At 40.0% G+C, this 24,063-nt stretch overlaps 1 protein-coding gene across 12 annotated transcripts in view; it reads left to right on the top strand.

Annotated features, from left to right (window-relative positions):
• The window catches only part of FHIT (fragile histidine triad diadenosine triphosphatase), a 1,103,840-nt gene that overhangs the window by 322,477 nt on the left and 757,300 nt on the right, over window positions 1-24,063 (top strand). For 7 of the 12 annotated variants that reach the window (XM_043519701.1, XM_043519704.1, XM_043519695.1 and 4 more), the window contains one exon: window positions 15,645-15,928. The exons of the other annotated variants lie outside the window; for them this stretch is intronic. The gene's annotated coding sequence lies outside the window, so the exon portion shown is untranslated. The remainder of the gene's footprint in view (window positions 1-15,644; window positions 15,929-24,063) is intronic. 12 annotated transcript variants of the gene reach the window in all.

Genomic DNA, 24,063 nt, shown 5'->3' with positions numbered 1-24,063 from the left:
ATGCTTAACAATCTGTCCCAAATTATATTTGGCTCAGACACTCTGGGTATTTTCCAGAGACCTGAAGAAGAACTCTAACACTTGAAATCTTGTCCCTTACACCAACAGAAGTTGGTCCAATAAAAGATATTCCTTCACCTACCTTGTCTTTCAGATTTTAATAAGGTATTCCAAATCAATTGCTGAATTACAGCACACTTCTGAATCGTGGAGAATCTTGTTGGCTTGAATAGTAGTCTTGCCTTGTTGAGCGACAGGTGATTTGGCTTACTGTTCTTTCCATTATGGTTTTATGATACTTCAACTAACCTACATAAAGTGGTATTTTAAGGTGGAGGTTAGCGATGACTTTGACTTTTATTAACTAACAAGTAAAAAGAGTGAAGAATGACACAAGTTCTTACATTGTTGTAGCTGTGTTTGGTCCCAGAATAATAGAGACACAAACTTTCAAGCTACACAGAGCTCTAGAAGACCTGAAGACGACCTCTGTTTAGCTCAAAAGCTTCTCTCTTACCAGCAGAAGTTGGTCCAGTAAAAGATATTACTTCACCCACATTGTTACTCTCAAAGACATTTCAAATTATAAATAAAATTGCACTAGCTATTATGGACCTCATTAAGGCTTTGTCATGAACCCACAGAAAGGCGCAGCAAGTTGTGCTTCCCCAGTAGTAGCTTTAGAGGGAAATTGTGACTAAAGCTGCATGGGAAACCATTTTCCCATCCCCCAAGAGTTTGAGATTTCAGGTTTTTTTCCTGTCCTGAATTGGGACAAAAAGACAGTCTCAAATTTCTGCAGGTAAGTAATCCAAATTGTTTTTCTTATGCAGTTAACTGAAATATCCCGTGTTGATTCTGAATTGTTTTTTTTATTAAGTAATAAAATTTTAAACCAAAACATGTTTCAAACTGAAAACAAACCTCTTCATTTTGAAGGTGACAAGACTATTTCAACTATTTCAAACTTCTCCCCCAAATATTTCCAAAGTGTGAGACGCCTTGAAACCAACCCTTCCCCACAAACCATTCCAGTGCAGATGAATTGGCATTCCCAACCTGCTTTACTTGTGGCTCAGAGAAGGAGGGAGAGGAAGTAAATGTGCTGGATCTGTACCTGCTGCTGCAGTATATGTCATGTCAGTGCCACTGTGCTGGCTAGTACACTGATCTGTTCCTAACCTCTTCCATCTCTCTTCCCACCTATGTGCTGGTGGGATCTGGTATGTCTATGGAACATGCTTCCTTTCCCATGATATATTTCTCCTTATGCCTGTGCACCTCCACATTATCTAGGTCACACTGTGGCCTTACCTGTTGAAAGACTGAGTGTGTAACATGCTTGAAAAATGCAGTCTGCGTTCATCCACAGTGGCTAATCCAAATATACAGTAACAGCCTATTGTTGCCAGCTAATGGAATTAGTCATTTAGCTCAAGCAATAGATGTCTGTTCTCTAGAGTTGAATGTTTGGAGTTCAAACCTTCCTGATAATCCTTGATAAGGCTCGTGATATAAGTATGCATAAAAATTACATATATTTGAGATTGGCAACCATATTGGATGATAGCCTTTGATTAAAAAATCTCAACCTAATAAACCAAAACTTACTCTGAAACTGGAAAAAGTTAAGAAAGGATCTTGCGTAGTTAGAACAAAGTTTGTTGTGGTGTTCCCTGTCCCACTGAAACCAGTAAGTATCAAAAATAACATAAGAAACCAGTAAGTATCAAAAATAGACAGGAACGTGAGGGGGTGGAATCTCTAAAGCTCATGTTTGAAATATTGAGGTTTCGCTATTAGATCCTTCATGTTAGTTTGGCATTAGATGTCTTTTATTGGCATTACACTAGCCACATACTACCTGATGAAGCAGACAGTACATAGGAAAATAACATAGGTTACTGAAAAAACCAACAACCTCACAAAGCCCATTTTCCAAAAGGCCAGTCATCTCTGCACAATAATTCTGTCCTCCAGGTACCTGTCGCCTTTTTAAAGTTTATATCAGCTGTTCCAAGGGCTGCGTTAGGTGGTTTATTTTCTATTGTAGCTATTCTATGTGTAAAGCATTTCTTCCTAAATTCTTTTAGTGGATAACCTTTCCATGGCTTAAGTTCATGTCCTTTGTTCTTATATTTGACATGAGCTCCTATAACCCTGTAGGGTGTATCTTTTTTTTTTCCCCTTCAGAATTCTGTATGCCTTGGTGTGATCTCCTGTTAATTTCTTTTCCAAAGAACAGACCTAGTTTCTCTAACCTTTTTGAATATCCCAAATCCTCCAGTACTGCATGATTCTGGCTGACCTCTCTTTTGTCTTCTCCATTTCTATACTGCCCTTTCAATAAAGTGGTGATCAGAACTGTGCACATTATTCTAAATTTTCTCCTTGTAAATCTCCCATACACAGCACTGTATAGTGCTCCTGTGATTTACTGTATATTTTATATTCCTATTTATGCATCCTAGAATTGTTTGTTTTTTTTTTAAAATAATTTTTAATGCTTAGTGCCAAAGGATTTAATATTTTATCCACCACTCCCTGAAGTCTTCTCTTGAAACATATGACCATTCAAGGAAAATTTTTCAAACTTATGCTCCTAAAGTTAGTCACCTAACTCCCCAGGCAATTAAAGAAGTGGGGTGATTTTCGAGTTGCTGGGCATCTGCAAGTCATGTTGAGGTTGCTTGCTTCCTCTGAAAATGTGGCCATCTTTATTTATCTAACTTTAGGTGCCCACATTGAAAATTTTGGCCTGACACAGTATTCTTTCTCTCCTTCCTGTCACTAGTCCAATTCTCACATTTCTCTGTTGAATTTATTATTTCATACTTAGGATAATATATTGTTACGGGTAATAAGGGCAGTGGTTTAGTATACATACAATATGGTGCTTGGTCTGGTCTAGCCAGGCCATTCTGAACTTTCTTTCTTTCCAACTTTGCAGTTGCTGACTGCCCCATCTGTTCTTTTGAATCCTAGGTAACGAATGTGCTGTAGGAACTGAACAAAATCTGTTTTGCTTTTTCCTGTACACCAATCCCCCCGCCCCATCCAAATTGCCTCCTATATTTGAGATCCCAACTAGTTCTTCATCTTATAAAGTAGCTTTCTGAGTATGTCTACACCATAGAGATGACGCCAGTATAGCTATGCTGCCATAGCCCCGCAATGTAGATGTAGAAGGGGTTTTTAAATCTGTGTAGGATCATCTCCCCAAATAATGGTAGCTATGTTGACATAGCTTCACCTACACTGGGGGTTAGGTAGGTCGGCATAGCTATGCCTGTCGAGTAGGATTTTTTTCTTTCGCACCCCTGACCCACATCGCTATGTCAACCAAATTTTTAAGTGTAGCCCAAGCCTCACTATATTACATTTACAGTAGCCAAAGTTTGCCTAAATAAAAGTAAATTTATGCCTATAACTCCCTTCCCATGAAGTCCTTTTGTAGTATTCTCAGAAGCATTTATCAGATTATTGCCAGAGAATCTTCCATTGTGAATCCCTTGACTATCTTTTAATAAAATCAATATTTTCTAGATATTTCTGTCTTTTTGTCCCAGATCAGGGCATCCGGGGCCTGAAGAAGCTTGGTGCCATAGAATCTAATAATTTTTTAGCTTTACTAAAGTGGTTTGTGATACCCTGCACAATTTATGTTGGGTTATGTGTCTTGGCCCTGATTCTACAAGGTACCTATACACGTGCCTGTCTTGAAGCATGTGTGTGGTCCATGTATATCGGCTATTAACAGTAAAACTGTTCTTTGATTCACCTTTCTTTAATGTTAGATGTCCATTTCCATATCTGTTTACCTTTACACCACCTATGTATCTATATGTGAATATATACTATATAGCTTTGACTATCTATCTTTATGACAATACATTCTGTAAAGCTTGCTTTTTTTAATATGCTCTGTAATGCTCATCCACAAGCCCAGTTCATGTCTGTTACCTTGCCCTAAGGGAAGGGGGAGCGGTTTAACGATTACTACGTAAATTCAGTTTTTCCTTTTTAAAATAATTGAATAAGAAAGGTTTCCATTTTTGGAGATTTATTCATGTGTTCATTTCCTGATTAAAAAAAAAGGTGTGAAATTTAATCAAAAATAATCTTTCGGTAGGTTTTTAATCTATCCTACACAACTTACTAGATAATTCAATTCTCGCCATAGAATTGTGTAGTGCGATTTTAAAAAGATATAGAAAAGTTATCAATTTCTAATATAAATGAGAGGGTTCTGTAGAAATTAGTCTAAAACATATCTATAGAAACATACTGGTTTTGTTATTAAATGCTATAAGATATTTCCATAAGTTATTCTCAACATGCTTCCTAGAACAGTGCCCCGACTGTTGATTTTCTGCCAGTGGATCCTTGGGTTAAATAGTTTAGTTCGTATTTTGTTCGGTGAATTGATGTATCTTAAAGTGGCTATTTAAGCCTCTCTTCTGGCTTGGAAAATGCCAGTGCCCTGCTTGGTGCTAACAGTTTCCTGGAGAACGGATACAATTTCATCTCATTTTGGAATGATCAGCCCCTGCTTTGGAAATTCACCAGTGAAATTTAAGTTGGGTATCCCAGCACTGAGAGAACCTCAGGTTGATTTCATGGACGTGGACAGTGCAGGCAGATTGGAAGTTCAGCTATCAAAGTGGCTTCAGGATTGAGCTCTTGGGCTACTACTAGGGCTGTCGATTAATCACAGTTAACTTGCGTGATTAACTGAAAACATTAATCATGATTAAAAATTTAATTACAGTTTTAATCACACTGTTAAACACTAGCATAGCAATTGAAATTTATTAAATATTTTTGAATGTTTTTCTACATTTTCAAATATATTGAGTTCAATTACAACACAATACAAAGTGTACAGTGCTCACTTTATATTTTTATTACAAATATTTGCACTGTAAAAATAATAGAAGGAATAGTATTTTCCAATTCACCTCCTACAAGTACTGTAGTGCAATCTCTTGATCATAAAAGTGCAATTTACAAATGTAGATTATTTTTTTTGTTACATAACAGCACTCCATAACAAAACAATGTAAAACTTGAGAGCCTACAAGTCCACTCAGTCCTTCTTCTTGTTCAGTCAATTGCTAAGACAAACAAGTTTGTTTACATTTATGGGAGATAATGCTGCCAGTTGCTTATTTACAATGTCATCTGAAAGAGAGAAAAGACATTTGCATGGCACTTCTGTAGCCAGCATTGCAAGGTATTTATGTGCCAGATAAGTTAAACATTCATATGCCCCTTCATGCTTCAGCCACCATTCCAGAGGACATGCGCACATGCTGATGATGGGTTCTGCTCGATAACAATCCAAAGCAGTGTTGACCGATACATGTTCATTTTCATCATCTGAGTCAGAGGCCACCAGCAGAGGGTTGATTTTGGTGGTTCGGGTTCTGTAGTTTTCACATCAGTGTTCCTCTTTTAAGACTCCTGAAAGCATGCTCCACACCTCATCCCTCTCAGATTTTGGAAGGCACTTCAGATTCTTAAGGCTTGGGGCGACTACTGTAGCTATCTCTAGAAATCTCACATTGGTACCTTCTTTGCGTTTTGTTAAATCTGTAGTGAAAGTGTTCTTAAAACGAACAACATATGCTGGGTCAACATCAAAGATTGCTATAACATGAAATATATGGCAGAAAATGGGTAAAACAGAACAGGTAGTGTGGCTGATGTGATTAGGCCCTATGATGGTATCCCCTGAATAGATATGTGGACAGAGTTGGCAACGGGCTTTGTTGCAAGGATAGGTTCCTGGGTTAGTGGTTCTGTTGTGTGGTGTGTGGTTGCTGGTGAGTATTTGCTTCAGATTGGGGGGCTGTCTGTAAGCAAGGACTGGTCTGTCTCCCAAGATCTGTGAGAGTGATGGGTCGTCCTTCAGGATAGGTTGCAGATCCTTGATGATGCATTGGAGAGGTTTTATTTGGGGGCTGAAGGTGATGGCTAGTGGCGTTCTGTTGTTTTCTTTGTTGGGCCTGTCCTGTAGTAGGTGACTTCTGGGTACTCTTCTGGGATACCATCATAGGGCCTAATCACATCAGCCACACTATCAGAGGCTCATTCACCTGTGCATCTACCAATGTGATATATGCCATCATGTGCCAGCAATGCCCCTCTGCCATGTACATTGGCCAAACTGGACAGTCTCTACGTAAAAGAATGAATGGACACAAATCAGACGTCAAGAATTATAACATTCAAAAACCAGTTGGAGAACACTTCAATCTCTCTGGTCACTCGATCACAGACCTAAGAGTGGCTATCCTTCAACAAAAAAGCTTCAAAAACAGACTCCAATGAGAGACTGATATCTTTCCTGATATCTGCTGGGAGAGCAATACAGCGGTGCATAGACAATCCAGGAAGTTTTTGGAAAGCGTAGGGGACAATTTCCTGGTGCAAGTGCTAGGGGAGCCAACTAGGGGGAGCGCTTTTCTTGACCTGCTGCTCACAAACCGGGTAGAATTAGTGGGGGAAGCAAAAGTGGATGGGAATCTGGGAGGCAGTGACCATGAGTTGGTTGAGTTCAGGATCCTGACGCAGGGAAGAAAGGTAAGCAGCAGGATACGGACCCTGGACTTCAGGAAAGCAGACTTTGACTCCCTCAGGGAACAGATGGCCAGGATCCCCTGGGGGACTAACATGAAAGGGAAGGGAGTCCAGGAGAGCTGGCTGTATTTCAAGGAATCCCTGTTGAGGTTACAGGGACAAACCATCCCGATGAGTCGAAAGAATAGTAAATATGGCAGGCGACCAGCTTGGCTTAATGGTGAAATCCTAGCGGATCTTAAACATAAAAAAGAAGCTTACAAGAAGTGGAAGCTTGGACATATGACCAGGGAAGAGTATAAAAATATTGCTCGGGCATGTAGGAAAGATATCAGGAGGGCCAAATCGCACCTGGAGCTGCAGCTAGCAAGAGATGTCAAGAGTAACAAGAAGGGTTTCTTCAGGTATGTTGGCAACAAGAAGAAAGCCAAGGAAAGTGTGGGCCCCTTACTGAATGAGGGAGGCAAGCTAGTGACAGAGGATGTGGAAAAAGCTAATGTACTCAATGCTTTTTTTGCCTCTGTTTTCACTAACAAGGTCAGCTCCCAGACTGCTGTGCTGGGCAACACAAAATGGGGAAGAGATGGCCAGCCCTCTGTAGAGATAGAGGTGGTTAGGGACTATTTAGAAAAGCTGGACGTGCACAAGTCCATGGGGCCGGACGAATTGCATCCGAGAGTGCTGAAGGAATTGGCGGCTGTGATTGCAGAGCCCTTGGCCATTATCTTTGAAAACTCGTGGCGAACGGGGGAAGTCCCGGATGACTGGAAAAAGGCTAATGTAGTGCCCATCTTTAAAAAAGGGAAGAAGGAGGATCCTGGGAACTACAGGCCGGTCAGCCTCACCTCAGTCCCTGGAAAAATCATGGAGCAGGTCCTCAAAGAATCAATCCTGAAGCACTTAGAGGAGAGGAAAGTGATCAGGAACAGTCAGCATGGATTCACCAAGGGAAGGTCATGCCTGACTAATCTAATCGCCTTTTATGATGAGATTACTGGTTCTGTGGATGAAGGGAAAGCAGTGGATGTATTGTTTCTTGACTTTAGCAAAGCTTTTGACACGGTCTCCCACAGCATTCTTGTCAGCAAGTTAAGGAAGTATGGGCTGGATGAATGCACTATAAGGTGGGTAGAAAGCTGGCTAGATTGTCGGGCTCAACGGGTAGTGATCAATGGCTCCATGTCTAGTTGGCAGCCGGTGTCAAGTGGAGTGCCCCAGGGGTCGGTCCTGGGGCCCGTTTTGTTCAATATCTTCATAAATGATCTGGAGGATGGTGTGGATTGCACTCTCAGCAAATTTGCGGATGATACTAAACTGGGAGGAGTGGTAGATACGCTGGAGGGGAGGGATAGGATACAGAAGGACCTAGACAAATTGGAGGATTGGGCCAAAAGAAATCTAATAAGGTTCAATAAGGATAAATGCAGGGTCCTGCACTTAGGATGGAAGAATCCAATGCACCGCTACAGACTAGGGACCGAATGGCTCGGCAGCAGTTCTGCGGAAAAGGACCTAGGGGTGACAGTGGACGAGAAGCTGGATATGAGTCAGCAGTGTGCCCTTGTTGCCAAGAAGGCCAATGGCATTTTGGGTTGTATAAGTAGGGGCATAGCAAGCAGATCGAGGGACGTGATCGTTCCCCTCTATTCGACACTGGTGAGGCCTCATCTGGAGTACTGTGTCCAGTTTTGGGCCCCACACTACAGGAAGGATGTGGATAAATTGGAAAGAGTACAACGAAGGGCAACGAAAATGATTAGGGGTCTAGAGCACATGACTTATGAGGAGAGGCTGAGGGAGCTGGGATTGTTTAGTCTGCAGAAGAGAAGAATGAGGGGGGATTTGATAGCTGCTTTCAACTACCTGAAAGGGGGTTTCAAAGAGGATGGCTCTAGACTGTTCTCAATGGTAGCAGATGACAGAACGAGGAGTAATGGTCTCAAGTTGCAATGGGGGAGGTTTAGATTGGATATTAGGAAAAACTTTTTCACTAAGAGGGTGGTGAAACACTGGAATGCGTTACCTAGGGAGGTGGTAGAATCTCCTTCCTTAGAGGTTTTTAAGGTCAGGCTTGACAAAGCCCTAGCTGGGATGATTTAACTGGGACTTGGTCCTGCTTTGAGCAGGGGGTTGGACTAGATGACCTTCTGGGGTCCCTTCCAACCCTGATATTCTATGATTCTATGATTCTATGACTGCTGAATTGGAATTAATTTGCAAACTGGATACAATTAATTTAGGCTTGAATAGAGACTGGGAATGGATGAGTCATTACACAAAGTAAAACTATTTCCCCATGGTATTTCTCCCTCCCACCCCACCCCCCACTGTTCCTCTGATATTCTTGTTAACTGCTGGAATTAGCCTACCTTGCTTGTCACCATGAAAGGTTTTCCTCCTTTCCCCCCCCCCCCTGCTGCTGGTGATGGCTTATCTTAAGTGATCACTCTCCTTACAGTGTGTATGATAAACCCATTGTTTCATGTTCTCTGTGTGTGTGTATATAAATCTCTCCTCTGTTTTTTCCACCAAATGCATCCGATGAAGTGAGCTGTAGCTCACGAAAGCTTATGCTCTAATAAATTTGTTAGTCTCTAAGGTGCCACAAGTACTCCTTTTCTTTTTGCGAATACAGACTAACACGGCTGCTACTCTGAAATATTCTTACTATATGTTTGTGATTCCCCCCGTCTCCCCCAATTCCTTGCTTTTATACTGGTGCTTTTCCATAGGCAGTGGGTATGAGTCATCTTCAGATGGCTGTTAAGTTGTTGCTTCTCCATAGTCATGATCCTACATTGTGACCCATGTAGGCTGCTGTAACAGGACTGTCACACCTACACAGATCACAGTGCAGGATCTGGGCCATAGAAGTTAATGGGCACACTTTTGATTTATATGAGCATAAATGAGGAGACAATCAGGCCCCATTAGTTGCCAGCAATTATTTTTCTTATGGCCCCTCAGAACCAAAAATAAATGTCAAAGCAGATCTAAGATACCATTTGGTTACAATGTGATATTAGCATATTCATTGCTACTGTTTAGCAACATAGTGAACAAAGGTCAATTTTTAAACATGTCCGTAGTCAGAATATCTCCTCCCTGTTTCCTCAAATATGATATTCCTGTCATGTGGGATTGCTTTTCTACATCTGCTTACTCATAGCTAGCAGTATATTTTTAGACAGAACTGATTATGAATACAAAATATTAATAAACCAACAACATTAACCAGAAACATATAGTTTCCAAGACAAGCAATTTCTAAAAAAAAAAATCACATTATGTACACTTACTACTTCACTGACCTTTTCTACGGTTTCTTAAGTCTTTTAAAAATTCATTTAATTTCAAAGCCAGAGTATTAGCCCATTTATATGTAAATTGCCTTTAATTCATGCATTGATTTAAAAGACTAATCCAAAGGATCCTTTACCACAGATGACCTTTTTGACTCTGTACTTCTGAGAAAACTGTAAAGTGTTTTTTTGTGACCTCAGATCCACATGTAGCATAACATATGCCTACTTCAGTCTGTATAAATCAATCAGTCATAATAGTACAGTTTTCTACCAACATTGAATTATTAACACTGTAACTGTCTTGGCTTGTGTTCTAGCTAAGGCAGCTCCCATTTAAACTGGTGGATATTTTATGTTGCACTTTCCTCCCTTTCTTTTAGGACTTAAACAAACAACTAAATAAGACAGGTTTCAGAGTAGCAGCCGTGTTAGTCTGTATTTGCAAAAAGAAAAGGAGTACTTGTGGCACCTTAGAGACTAACAAATTTATTAGAGTTTTTTTTCCACCAAATGCATCCGATGAAGTGAGCTGTAGCTCATGAAAGCTTATGCTCTAATAAATTTGTTAGTCTCTAAGGTGCCACAAGTACTCCTTTTCTTTTTAACTAATTAAGAGTTTTCCAGGTGATTACTATAATTCAAGAGAGACAATCTAATTTTTAACAGATACAGTCTCCCAAGAGTATAGGTTTCAAAAAAATAAACTATATATTATCACCAGGAATCTTGTAGCACCAAAAGACCTATTAAAGCAAATTGCAATAACTTTTTATCATAAAAGGAAACATCTTCCCTTAACAAAGAGCAAGGGATTACAGAAGTAAGGTACTTACTAATTTATACTAATTTATTACATGCTATGGGTTTATGCTGCCTTCCTCTTTCCCTGCCAAAAATTGCTCCTGAGCTATACCTGCTGAAGTGTAGATCTCACTTCAGAGAATGAAGAATGACCTGGCCTGATGGACATTTATTATTTTCTGACTCTGACAGGTTATTAATGGGAGGTGGAATGATAATTACGTTGAATTACTACAGCCAAAAGTTGCTAATGTGTAACAGCTAAAAAACAATTACTAACTTTGCTTTTTTTCTTGTTTTTGTTTTTTTTACTTCCAACTATATTTTATTTTTGAAATCAAACTGAACATGTACAAAAGATCCCCCAGTAAGGACCTGGACTTTAAATTAGTTGGCTATATACACAGTCATCTGTTAGATGAGAAATAGATAGATAGATTTTTCTCAAAATACATTTTAGCTGTGATGCAAATACGTTTTGTGCAAAGCACTATTAATTTAGATTAAATGGGAAACAAAATCAGCACTTAAATATCCTCATTAAACATCCACCAAGGCAATGAAGTACATCGTGCACTGTGTTTTTGGCTGATTATACAATAAATAGAATTTGTGTGCAATATACTACTTATGAAATGCTGTAAAACAATTTACACCAGGAGATATAATAAAGGAATAATGCTTTGCAGAGTCAGATTCAGTAACACAAGGAAAATGAAAAAAATATTAAATACAATAACAGGAGAAAATGTGTACAAATGTAGGATACCATATATAGGGTATAATCCAAAGCCCACAATAAGCAGATACTAATTTATCTAGTGATTTATGAAAATATATTAACAGAACTAGAGGAAAAAAGCCCAATTTGCTTACCAGAGGCTAATGGAAAAACTGTCTTTGGTGAATGCTTAAAGTTGGCACCAAAAGAGTACATTGCTTCTGCATTGCTCTTATTCAGAGTGGTAGTGAAATTATTATTTTAGATCAAAGGTATAAAAAGATACATTCTGTAAATAATTTTAAGCAATTTATTAGCACATGGGTAAACTAAATATTCTCTAAAATGAAAAAGTAGAGGGTGTCCTAAAATATACCAATCAATCAGAACAGGAAATGGTAAAGAGTGAGGGGCAAAAAAGCTAAAGAGGCAAATGGACTATAGTCAAATCCCTCCAACTTTGCTAATAAAATTTAGAAATTCCAAAGAGCAATGTGAAACTTTCAGGGTAATACAGACATTTACAAAATTTGGAGAATCTCAAACATTACAGTTGTGCAGGACTATGGAAATAAAATGAAATAAAGCTCCAAATGTTAATGGAAATGAGAGAGCATTATTAAAACAAATTCTAGCTACGATAAGAAACTCCTGGAGTTCACACTGAATCTTCAAAGCATTTAAGTCTGCTCTCTAGACCCCTAATTGATGCTTTTAATTTATTTTTTGATGGTGAAGATTTTCAAGTATAAATGAATGAAACATCATTATTGGGTAAATAGAGGGCTGAACATAATTTGCATAGGCAAACTTTTCTTTTGGGATTCTGGTTAAGGAGATAGGTAACATTGTTTAATCTTTTAGCTAATTCCATGTATAGGGACTAAACAGGTTTATTAAGGATGGAGAATTAGCAGATGTTGGAGGAGCATTGAAAATAGTGTATTCGGAAAAAATAAAATTCTGTTCTTGTTAGACTTGGAAAAGGTGTTTGAGAGGGTTGAATGGGAGTACAGATGAGAAATTTGGGGCGGGGGGAGGGAAAGGGAGATGGGCTACTTAGATGAATTGAGGCTTTGTAGAAAAGCTAGACTTCATGGCTTTATCTATGAAAAAAAATCATCTGCATAAGGGAACCAGACAAGGCTGTACATTATCTCTATTATTATTTGCTATGATGATAGTCATTTGCCCAAAAAATTAGAGATAATTAGTTAATTAAATGAGTAGATGTGGGAAAAGACAGCCAAAAACAGTTCTGTAGGCTTACAATAATGTTATTTGTATTTGTGCCAAGAACATCATTGCAGGAGACTGACAGTTCTGGAAATTCATGTTTGAAGCTACCGATGAAAGGTTCAAGATGCTGGTATTTAAATATTATGAAGCCGGAAAGGTAGCATTTACATAGGAAATAAATTCAAATAGAAGCATAAAAGGATTCTCTTTTTCACATAGCGCATGGTGTTTCAGAGCGGGGAGATCCTTGTCATTGTGACATTAATTCATCAGATTAGGAAAGGAGGAAGATGAAAACAAGACAAATGCTTTAAGATCAGATCCTCAGCTTTTGTAAATCAATGTAGCTCAGTTGATTACAGTGAAGCTATCCCAATCAGCATCCACTTTGGGTCAGGCCTTCAGGTATATCTCTTGTAATATATATTCAGAGAAACTGAGATCAGTAACACTGATTTAAATGCGTACAATATTTTCTGAATAGTAAGGAAGGATTCTTGGGTCCAATGTGCTTTGAGGTCACTTAAATGGCGAATAAAAAGATGCATGGAAAGATAGGTTTGTAATCTTACTTTCTTGAAAAAAAAGAAGGAAGAAGAGAAAAATTAAAGTATATTAGTGCAAGCTGTTTAGCTACTACCATTGTCTGGTCGTATTCAGATTTTACCTCATAGCTATTCACATTTTGTACTCTGTTGTAAAAAAATTTTTTTTTTTGTTATCGAAAATTATTAAAAAATAAAACTAATACGGGGTGATGGGGGATGGGGAATGAGTGCATCAAACAGATCTAAAATACAGATGTTCCACTGCTATAACCAAAAGAGAGCCAAAGGGGCAGGTCCAGAACTGGTGTAAATTGTCCAATGAAGCCGACGTGCCCTGGATCAGGGCCCTGTTAACTAACCTCACATACTATGGTGTGGGTGAATACAAAAAACATGGATATCAATAGACGGACAAATACTTAAAGGAAAAGTTATTTGAAGGTATGTGTGTGCATACATGCATGTTTATATAGTGTTTGTTTAATTGTGTGCATAAACTGCTCAATTCATGCATTTATTTTGAATTTATTTTCCAATCAGAAAGCTTCTGTACTTTTTCTTCTGTACTTATTTCATGATATATATTATTTCTGGTAACCTAGTCAAAACCAAATATTCTTCTTCTTTAAAAAAGGAAATTTATACCATCATAGATGATGATAAATCATGAATTTCTTTTCATTTACTAAATGTCTGTCTTTATTATAGTACTATGAAGAAGTACCATAGTGTTTAGTATGGTACATATTCCTAGAATATGGAACATCTGCTCTGTTTTAGATCATTAATAGTGACTGACTGTAAACACAGCCTAACAGGTTGGACTGCCCCTCTAAGGACTATCGGGTTGGGGCAAACTAGCCCTGCTCATTTATCAGATCCAGCTGGGAAGGGCTCTGGCATTGACTCACTAAAAGGGCAAAGGGGGCTCTGGTGAATGGGGGCTGAAGGAGGGAGGTTGGATCCTGGGACTAGCTGAGAGGGGAGTGGAGTAAAAGGCCTCTAGGTGTAGGCAGCCTGCCCTGATCATGAGTTTTGTCTGAATTAATATAAAGGCACCCTGGAAGAAGGACCTGAAAGACTGAGCGTGGCAATGAGTCCTTAATGCTCTGAGGAAAGACAGGCTAGCACTTCACACATAGATTACAAGATTTAAGTTCCCATCATATGTTGTAGCTACCTTTCAACTGACACACACAGTGTGCTCAATGCTCTCTTCTCAGTCTGGAACCTGAAAGTCAAAGTGAGACAGTGCGTGATGTCACATTAAATACTACTTTGAACCTATGGAAAATACTAGCAGGGGATTTGGGCTCATTGGCCCCACAGCATGACTTCAGCTGAAGGGATGCAGTTCCGTATAGCAAGTAGCATAAGGAAGTTTGTGAGTAGTGCCACCTCCCCAGCAGATAGCATTTAATGAAGCAGGACATATTACTTTATGCAAGTTAACACCTGGGAGACAGATTTATGTTATAAAAACTGGGAGGGTCAATAGGGAAGATTAATAGTGAGGCTTTAAGAGGGTAACTGCTCTGAGGAACAAGCCTGGAATATCATGGATAAATTAAGATCTTGACTCAGCAAGATAATACCTTGTTGAGTGACAGCAAAAACAAAACAACTGAAAAGATTTATATTGACCAAAAGAAATATTAGCTTTGAGCTAAAGGAATAAAAGTATTAGCAAAAAAGTAATGTAACTGGGGCTCAGTGACTAAACTCTAACACAATTCAGTAGAGTAGACACAACTTGGAGGTAATGAGTGAATTAATGTATCCAAGAGAGTTCTGTAGCCATGTTAGTGCAGTGACAGAAAGAAATATTAGGTTTTGAAAGGCTAAACAGATTTTTATTTGGATGTAAAAATAAACAAAGAGAAAAGGTAAAAAATGAGCAAATAAGAGTAGTAACATAACAGGAGGTGTTGAATGTCTAGTCTGTTGGTCTGCTATGTCATGGGGACAGCGAGCAGTGCATAGACTAGGAAAGAACTGTATGCTATTTACCATACTGTGGCCATGGCATTTATAAAGTGATTGGCTGCAGCCAATGTATAAACAAAAAGACTCTATGTACTGCCCACCAATCAGATTACTGAAAGCATTTCAAAGTGAAATGCTCCAGTTCATTAATTTAATGTTCTTTAACAGTGCACTTACGTTTAAAAATAGTTGAGCATGGTTAGAAGGAGAATTGAGTCCCTTTTCAAAGCAAGGATAAAAATGAAAGTATGTAGATTAGTATTACACCTGCTATAACTTCCACACTTTGTGTCGTTGGTGCCATGCCTTATTGCCCTGGTGATATGAAAATGTAGTAAGAAATGCATATTTTACTTAGGAAGTTATGGGAGGTCGCACATGCAATTACAATACTAAGTACTGTGATGCCTTCGCGTTCAGTCACCAGTGACAAGTTCACCATTCTTTCTGATCATTTAGTAAGTAGAGGAGCAGTTGCCCATCACCACATTCTGAGAGCTCCTGAAATTAAGGACTGGAAACATTTCAGAACATTCTGGCCAACCTCTTCTATGTCTCGGAGAAGAGATAGTAGTATGCCATGGCAAATAATATCAAATGCCACAGACAGATCCTGGAGGCTGTGTAGGCAACCTGCCTGAATCTATGGATAGCAGAAGATCATCCATCAACTCTGCCAATGCCCTCTGTTCCATTACCAGGAATGGACTCTGACTGAGAGATTTCCAGTATATTGTTGGTTGGTAAGCGTCTTTGGAAGAGGGCCTGTGTTATCTTATTGATTGATTGTCTTACTCAGAAATGGGAGACTTTAACAGGATTGTAATTTGCAAGATCTGCAGGGCTGGATCCTCAGCTGGTGCCTATTGACATAGCTCCACTGACTTCAAGTTCTGTCTGAAACCCACAGGAGTCAGAACATTCAGAATTAAGATTTGCACACTCTAATTTCTGCCCCTTTTGTGGGCACTATGATATAGTGTGGTGGTTATTACAATCCTTCAGGTACCTGTAGAAGTAATTAATTTAACCGTGTTACTCCCTGTTTATGAGCCAAATTACTTACCTTTCCAGGCAGAATTGTAGCTTTTAGGCTGGAATTTTTAAGGGAGCTATTCCCATTGGAATGAGACTGCTCTTGGGAGCTGGGCACCTAGCTCACTTATTGTCCTTTGGAGAATCCAACCGTGGAGCCAGGCTCACCAGCTTCATGACGTCCACATTAATGGCCACAAGTGAACGGAAACATGCCAAAGTGGCCAGTGGAGAACTGATCCTGCACATGAGACCCCTCTACTGATGCAGCTGGCTCCTGCTCCTCTTAACTCCAGTGTGAAGTGGAGGCCATGGTAGGACAGAAACTTCCTGGTCCTTCACTGCTTGAAGATAATCATGGGTATCAGAGCCATTCCTCAGGAAGCCAGCGGCTAAGGGAGCTAACAGCACCCCCTTCACACACATCTATATCGGAGAGGAGAATTCATCCCTTAATTGTGATTGCTGTAGTCAGCTCCTAAGGGCTTCGAAGCCCAGTCCTGAAAAGATTTTGCTGCAAACACCATGTTCCTGGTTATGGTTTTAATCCAGGCATAATGTTGGAAGACCCAACTTTGTGATCTTTTGGTTTTATTACAATTTATTGGTCTTTACCAGCTCCCATGTTAACTGATACCTCTAGACACACAGATTCCAAAGTAGTCTCATTTACGGGTGGTAGACTCGGCTTTCTTCATGATGCATGCCAAATGTTCAGTAAAATAAAGCTGCACCAAAAAAGAAATACTTGCATATGAAAACTTTGCCAATTTAAGTCAGAACCATCCTCTTCGAAAAGCCTATCTGCCATTGTTTCCCTTACTAAGGTAAAATACAGGTGGTGTCTCTGCTTGGCAGTTGTTTTCCCCAGCTTCAATGTTCAGATAGTCTTCAATATTGACTCTGCTTTTATTTAGCTCTGTTCTTCAAACATACTTTTATACAACCACCTCTACCCCACACCCTCCATACTCCCCCCTCCCCTCCACACATACCCTAGACCACAACTGGGAAGCCAAGAGACATTTTGAAGGCCTTTGATTAACAGATGACCAGTGTTCTGTGATTTCTAATCTTGCCTTACAGAAGTATTTGACAAAGAGCCATTTAAAGGTTTCCTGTTTTTTCCCATTTACAAGCAACATTCTCACAAACTTTATATCTTTCAATGTTTCCCCTCAGAGTTTTGTTTGACTGTAGCTCACTCAATGTTTTTTGACCAGACTTACTATGGGGCCCCTTTTATAGTTTTCCAGGGAGTCCCTTCCCATGGCCATGGTCTGTCTTTGAACTTCAGAGTTCACATCATCCTGCTATGTAAGGGAAAAAACATATCTCTGCCTCTACAATAGGCAGAATCCACAGAGGCAAACACTAAGAAGATTTCTTAGAGTTGTCTTAAACAATATATAGTTTCATGTCTGATGCTAAAGTTTAAGGGTCATGTGTTGTTCCCATTATCAGTCTCTTTTATGAGGATTTATTTCTTTGCTTTTTAGTTTGCTTTGGGCTAAAACTTGGTATCTGTGTAATCTCAGCCTGGGGGCACATCTTTCTTCCTCTCCCTATTGCTTCACAGCAGTTTCTTTTCTCTTTTTGTTGGTGTTGGAATAAAGCATAACAAATATTTGTAATTCCCCAATGTATCCCTTTAATTAAACATTTAATTATTTCCCAAAGGCCCCTCTTCTCTATTCTGGCCATCCAAAGGAGATTTACATTTGGTTTAAATTCCATTACAGTTGCTGTAAGGCTCCTGTAGACTGCCAGAACAGTGTGAGGTGTGAGAGTCAGGCCCCTTAACTTTGCTTGTACCTCTTAGGAGAATAGAAAGGGCAGGCTAGCAAAGCAACTTAAGATGTTGGCAGGGTTGTTTTTTGTAATTATAAATAATTTTTGATCCATAATGTTGGATGTTACTGGGCCACATGCTTCCTTCACTGCATTATGCACAGTGTAATCCCACGCTAGGGCCAAATCTCAGGAGGAGAGGCATATCAGGAGCTCAGCTGCTTTTATACCTGCAGTCCCAGATGCAGGTGAGACCCCACTGCTACCACCCACTGGAGGTGGGTTCTTGGGATCAAGGCTGCGGGACAGTTATGCTCAAGGGTGTGCTGCTCTTGGGTTGGAGAAGAAATCTGCCCCGAAGGGGTGGTGATTGGACAAGCAGTAAATTCCCCCCATCCATGTTGCAGAGGGGATGTTTCCAGTGCCCTGTTCTGTCTGCCTGGCACTATGCCTATAGCACACAGAGGACTGAATTGAGCCTGGAGTTTTCAGCTGGAGTGTCCCGCTCAACATGAGGGAATCTCCAATGGGCCTGGAGCTAACAGAGCCATCTTAAATGCTAGCCTTCCTGCAGGTGCATGCTGCAGATTGTGGGGAAGTGGTGGTGGAGATAGTTAGACACGATGCAGTCTGGTCATGACCCGTCCTTGGGCAGCTTGGTCCAGGACTGATGCAGAATCAGGCAGCCATAGTTCAGCTAACTGACCACTTTCCCCCTTCTCCATATAGTTCTGCTGTGTCCTGCACAGAAAATCTTTATTTAAAAAAATACAAAAATTCTCCACCTTGTTTCCTTGAAATTAAAGTGGCACTGTCTGCATTGTTCATGGACGCTCTGTGGGATGGGTCTGCTACAGTACGGAAAGTGCAAGTTAACAGAGCTATTCTCAGAGCTGCGTTGACGTCACTGATAATGCTGGGGACACAAACAATTAGTTGGATGAGAACCATGCTGGTTTGTGCTCCATTAGAAATAAAGGAAGTTAAAGAAATCAATGTCTGATAAATAGGAAAGGAGCAAATTGGCAGAAAAGGCATTTTGTGCTCAACTATCTAAGAGGATATTGTGAGCATTAGACAGTAAACAAAATAAATTAAAATTATAAAAATGTATCTAAGAGTCTCCCTTTAGCTTGAGCTACTTTATATTTTCAGAAAGCAAACCTTTTAGCTGCTTTGTGTGTGCTGTGCAGTGGTACAGTATATTATGTCAACCAACTTCAAATGCTCAGATCTGAGAGATGGATTTATCTCCCTATGTTTTAACTAGTTTTTCTCCTTTGGAAGATGAGCTGTTTATATAGGGATCTCCAAATGTGTAAAAGGAGAATGGGTTAAAATTCCAGTGTTTTAATGTAGGCTCTGATCCTGCAAACACTTAAAACATGAACGTATTATTCCATTGGGACCTTAGAGTGCGTGCTGTCTGCCACAGGGACTGTCTCTTGCTCTTTGTGCAATGCCCCACCCAAAGGTGCCTGATCTCTGACAGGGTCTTTAGGTACGACTGTTACTATCAGTAATACTTCGAATTGTCTTAACAGTGGAACAAATGCTTCTGAAATAAAGTTTAAACTCTATTTTTTCCCCACAGTCTTACTGGGTTTTTTATGTCTCTTGTAGTTTGGAGAATGAAATACACAAGTCACAGTTGCTTTCAGGTTGTCATAAGCTAGCACAGTGCTGCAATAGAAGGCCTTGTTGTACATTTGGATTTTTTAAAACATGGAAATATTTCTATAGTTCATAGCATTTGTAAAAGCTATTTTTAAAATAAATTATGGGTCAAATTTGAATGGATCCTGTCCCTTTAAGAACAAACCTTTCGTTTTCTGTGTAAAATTAATCACTGTTTTCTACTATTTAAAAGCTCTGGCTGAGCCGATCAAATCATATAATTTGATCTTTTTTTTTGCAATGAAGAGCAATCTAAATGAATGGATAGTTTTAGGGGAGAAGGCTGGCTAGACTCTCATATCAGTGTTATCTTGTATTCATTTCATATTCCTCTCTCAGTATCACAATGAAACTACTTCATTGTGTTGTTTCCATGTAGCGCCTTTTTGCTTTTTTGCAATTCTAATTCCTGCTTGCTATTGTATTACAAAAGAATCTAGGAACCAGTGTATTTGCATGAAGGGCATTTTAAATTCTAATGTCAGGGGTCATTAATCATTTTTGTTGTTATACCTATGAAGCACAATTTTGACATACAGGAGAGATTGCTGGAAAGGAATCCATTTTGGAAATATTATTTCCAATTAATTTTTCACTTTCCATGAGTTGTAAGAATACAAATTAAAAAGAATCCAGTGTCACAATAATTTACATATATTTGAATTTTTGGCAGTTGTTACCCATAGTATTTGTTTTGAAAACTGATGATATTAACATTTCCTATGACTTGGACTCCTTTCCTTTTTACAGTTAGTGTTCCTTCAAACTTTTCTCTTTATTTTTAGTAAAGTCTCCTAGGAAATACCTTTAAAACATTTTAACATCTAGTGTGACAAAGTTCCCCCTCTACCTTGGTGGGTCTTGCACTTATTGGCAGATTTGCTCGCCTTGGAGCTTCACAGCAGCCCTTAGTTAGGCCGTTTTCATGAACCCACAGTCCAGGTCAACTCCTCCTGTGTCTGACCAGGAGTGGGGAGGTTTGTGGGGAACCCGGGCCCACCCTCTACTCTGGGTTCCAGCCCAGGGCCCTGTGGAATGCAGCTGTCTAGAGTGCCTCCTGGAACAGCTGTGCGACAGCTACAACTCCCTAGGCTACTTCCCCATGGCCTCCTCCCAACCCCTTCTTTATCCTCACCATAGGCCCTTCCTCCTGGTGTCTGATGCTTGTACTCCTCAGTCCTGCAACAGTATGTGTTTTCACTCTCAGCAACTTGCGTCTCTTGTTCCCAGCTCCTTACATGCACACCACAAACTGAAGTGAACTCCTTTTTAAACCCATGTGCCCTGATTAGCCTGCCTTAATTGATTTTAGCAGCTTTTTGATTGCCTGCAGGTGTTCTAATCAGCCTGTCTCCTTTAATTGTCTCCAGAAGGTTCCTGATTGTTCTGGAACCTTCCCTGTTACCTTATCCAGGGAAAAGGGACCTACTTAACCTGGGGCTAATATATCTGCCTTCTATTAGTCTCCTGTAGCCATCTGGCCTGACCCTGTCACACTAGCTAAATCTGTAAATGTTTGCTTTGCATTAGATGTCTGATTTCCCTCTCCATCAAGACAGCAATATATTTGTCCTCAAACTAAATTAGATGTTAATTAGTTAATGGATGAAAAGAGCTATGTAAGTGCTAAATATTATTATTTACTATTATTATTAACAACAACAAAGTCACTGGGATCAATTTGCTACCGCCATTAATGGTAATAGATTCGAATGTTTGAGTTATTTAAACCTAATTAAATACATGCTTCTGCTGTTCTCAGGAAAGAACCAGGGTGACCTTAAATCCCTCCACTGTAAGTTTCAACCAGATACTGCAGGGTCCTCCCACACACTGCTGCTAAATGTTATCCTGTCTTCAGTTGCACTTATTTGTCTTCTCAGTTAAACTGTTGATGGCTCTGGCTCTTAAGTGGATGAATGACAATTTCCTCTTGAACTTTGTGTTCCTCTGATGTATCACAGTGTTATGACTAGAGAACAAGTTTCAGTAGAATATTCTGATCCTCAACTTAAATTAAGTTGTTTGTGCCAAACTTTGAACCTGCATTTCGCTCTCTCCTGGCTCTCACCATTTCTTAAGATAAGCCAGGACAATATGTATCACATTGGTCTTCTGAGATGCAGGGTTCTCTCTCTCTCAGAGCAGTTAGTACCCTTTTTTTCCCCCTGGAACTGAAGACCATTAACTAGCTTGCTCTCTGTAAATGATTCAGGTAGGTGAACATATTCCAAGCTATAATGGTTCCTTTCATTCCAGATTAAATGAAAACCCAAAAGTTTTTGTTTTAAAGATCACAGAGGAGGAATTGTCATCATAACTGTCAATATGTGGGAAACCTGATAAGTAATAAGATAAATAGCTATAATGTTGGCAAATGGAAAAGTAATATATTAAGCATTCTGTAATCTTAGTTGTGAATGAAAATTCCCAGTGTACCATTTAAGTCATATCCATAATCCTGAATACTATGAAATACAAGATTGCTATAAATACAAATGCCAAAAGATAACTGATTGGAACAGGTGGGCAGTCAGACAGGATTTTTTTTTATCAAAATACATAGATTATTTTCTCTCTCTCAATGTTTCATTTTAGAAAAGAGTAGTATCTTGATGTAGCTGGATAATTCTTAATTTCTGGCATATGCAGTAAAAAAATCAGGCATTTTTTCTTTATATTTAGGTGTTACTAATACTTCATTGAGTAGACAAGAACTTAACATCTAGTTCCCTTTATTTACTGGCAGACTTTGCACTGACAGGAATGAGAAATACTGGAATTAAATATTGAAACTTAGTTTTGCTCTCATTAGTTTTCAGCATCTGTGAAGAGTGGAAAGTGCAAAAGTTTCACTCCATAGAGAGCTGGCTATAGATATAAGGGGATTATATAGGGAGGGGACGAATCATAAACCAGACTTGTGAGGAGTCCTTTAAGCACCCAAAAACAGATTTATATATAAAAACTTTAGAAAATTTTCATGTGAATACCTTGTAAATAAAACAGGAGTTCTTTATATTTAGTCTAAGTGGTTTTTTTTGTATTACTTTTTTAATCAGAAACACTAATAGCCTCTAATAGTATTTAGCAAAAGCTCTGCTTCAGCATGTGGTGCAGTAACCTGACAGGTAGCGTAGCAGAGTTGCTATTTGGTAGCTGCCCCCTTGTGGCCAAAGGTTTCTGGAGGGGCCCTCCTTCTGATTCCGCTCTTGGAGACTCTTGGGAGCACCATGTAGGCTTTCTGATGGCTCTCGCCATCTCTCCCCTAAAACTGGGCCTGTAGCCCAAAGTAATTCAAAATGGTCCTCAGTATCCCAAACATGGAATGTAGTGGGAGGTGAGGTCTGCAGCGTTGATCTCAAGAACCAAGGGCATGTCTAGTACACTTGAAAGGTACTGCCTCCACAAGGGGCAGGCCTGACACCAGCACCTGTGAGGGAGAGGAAGGAGTGATCACCGACTGCACTGGTGGCACCATGCAACAAGAAGGACTTGACGGTACCAACTCTTAACCAACCTAAGCCTGCACCATCTGCTCTCCTATGGGCAGAAGTCCTTCTCACTCACCATCCTCTAGACCTTATACCATCCTTGAGGACCTTGCTGTTTATGCTGACCTGGAGTTGCTGATACTCTTGGAGCTGGTGACCGGAGAGGTGCATACCTGTTGTTGCACTATTCACCGATCTGTCCACTAGCCGTAGTGTTGTGTTACCTACACCAGTAATGTGTTATTCACCGGTTCAGACTACTGGTCCTCTTACCACTGAATGGTAGCAATGGCTCTACCTGTAGAAACAGGGAGGCTTGTGTGTAGGGATAGCTTTCATTTCCCTTCAATCCACAAAGAAGCTAATAACAGCCTTCATCCTACTGGACTAAGGAGCATACCTCAAGAACCATGTGACTCAAGGCTCTTGGACCCATCAAGAATCCAGAGTATGTTTCAAGGAATTTGGACCTGCTGCCTCTGCCTACCCATGGGTCATCCCCTGTAACCCCAGTACCTCTCTGGGCCCTATGCCAGGCACTGCAGCCTGGGACTTGCCAGCCTGGAGCCTCCCTGCTCTTCTGGCCCTTCTCCTGCCCTGCTTCCCTTCTAGTACCTTCCTGCAGGCAGCTGGGCTCTGCTCCCTCTCAGACCAGAGAGAGCCTAACAGCTCCTGGCTCGCTGCCCACTTATAAAGGCCAGCTGAGCCCTAATTGGGGCATGGCCCCAGCTGAGCCTACTTCCCTACTCAGCCTGGGCTGCTTGCCCCAGCCACAGCCCTCTCCTGGGCCATTCTAAGCCCCTCAGGGCAGGAGCGGGTGCCTACCCTGCTATAAGAAAAGGAGTACTTGTGGCACCTAGGAACTCTTTGCAGGATAGACA

The sequence above is a fragment of the Dermochelys coriacea genome, chromosome 7, assembly GCF_009764565.3.
Source record: "Dermochelys coriacea isolate rDerCor1 chromosome 7, rDerCor1.pri.v4, whole genome shotgun sequence".
Classification (NCBI taxonomy): domain Eukaryota; kingdom Metazoa; phylum Chordata; order Testudines; family Dermochelyidae; genus Dermochelys; species Dermochelys coriacea.
The sequence above is the reverse complement of the archived record's forward strand: the minus strand, read 5'-3'. Positions and strand labels throughout refer to the sequence as shown.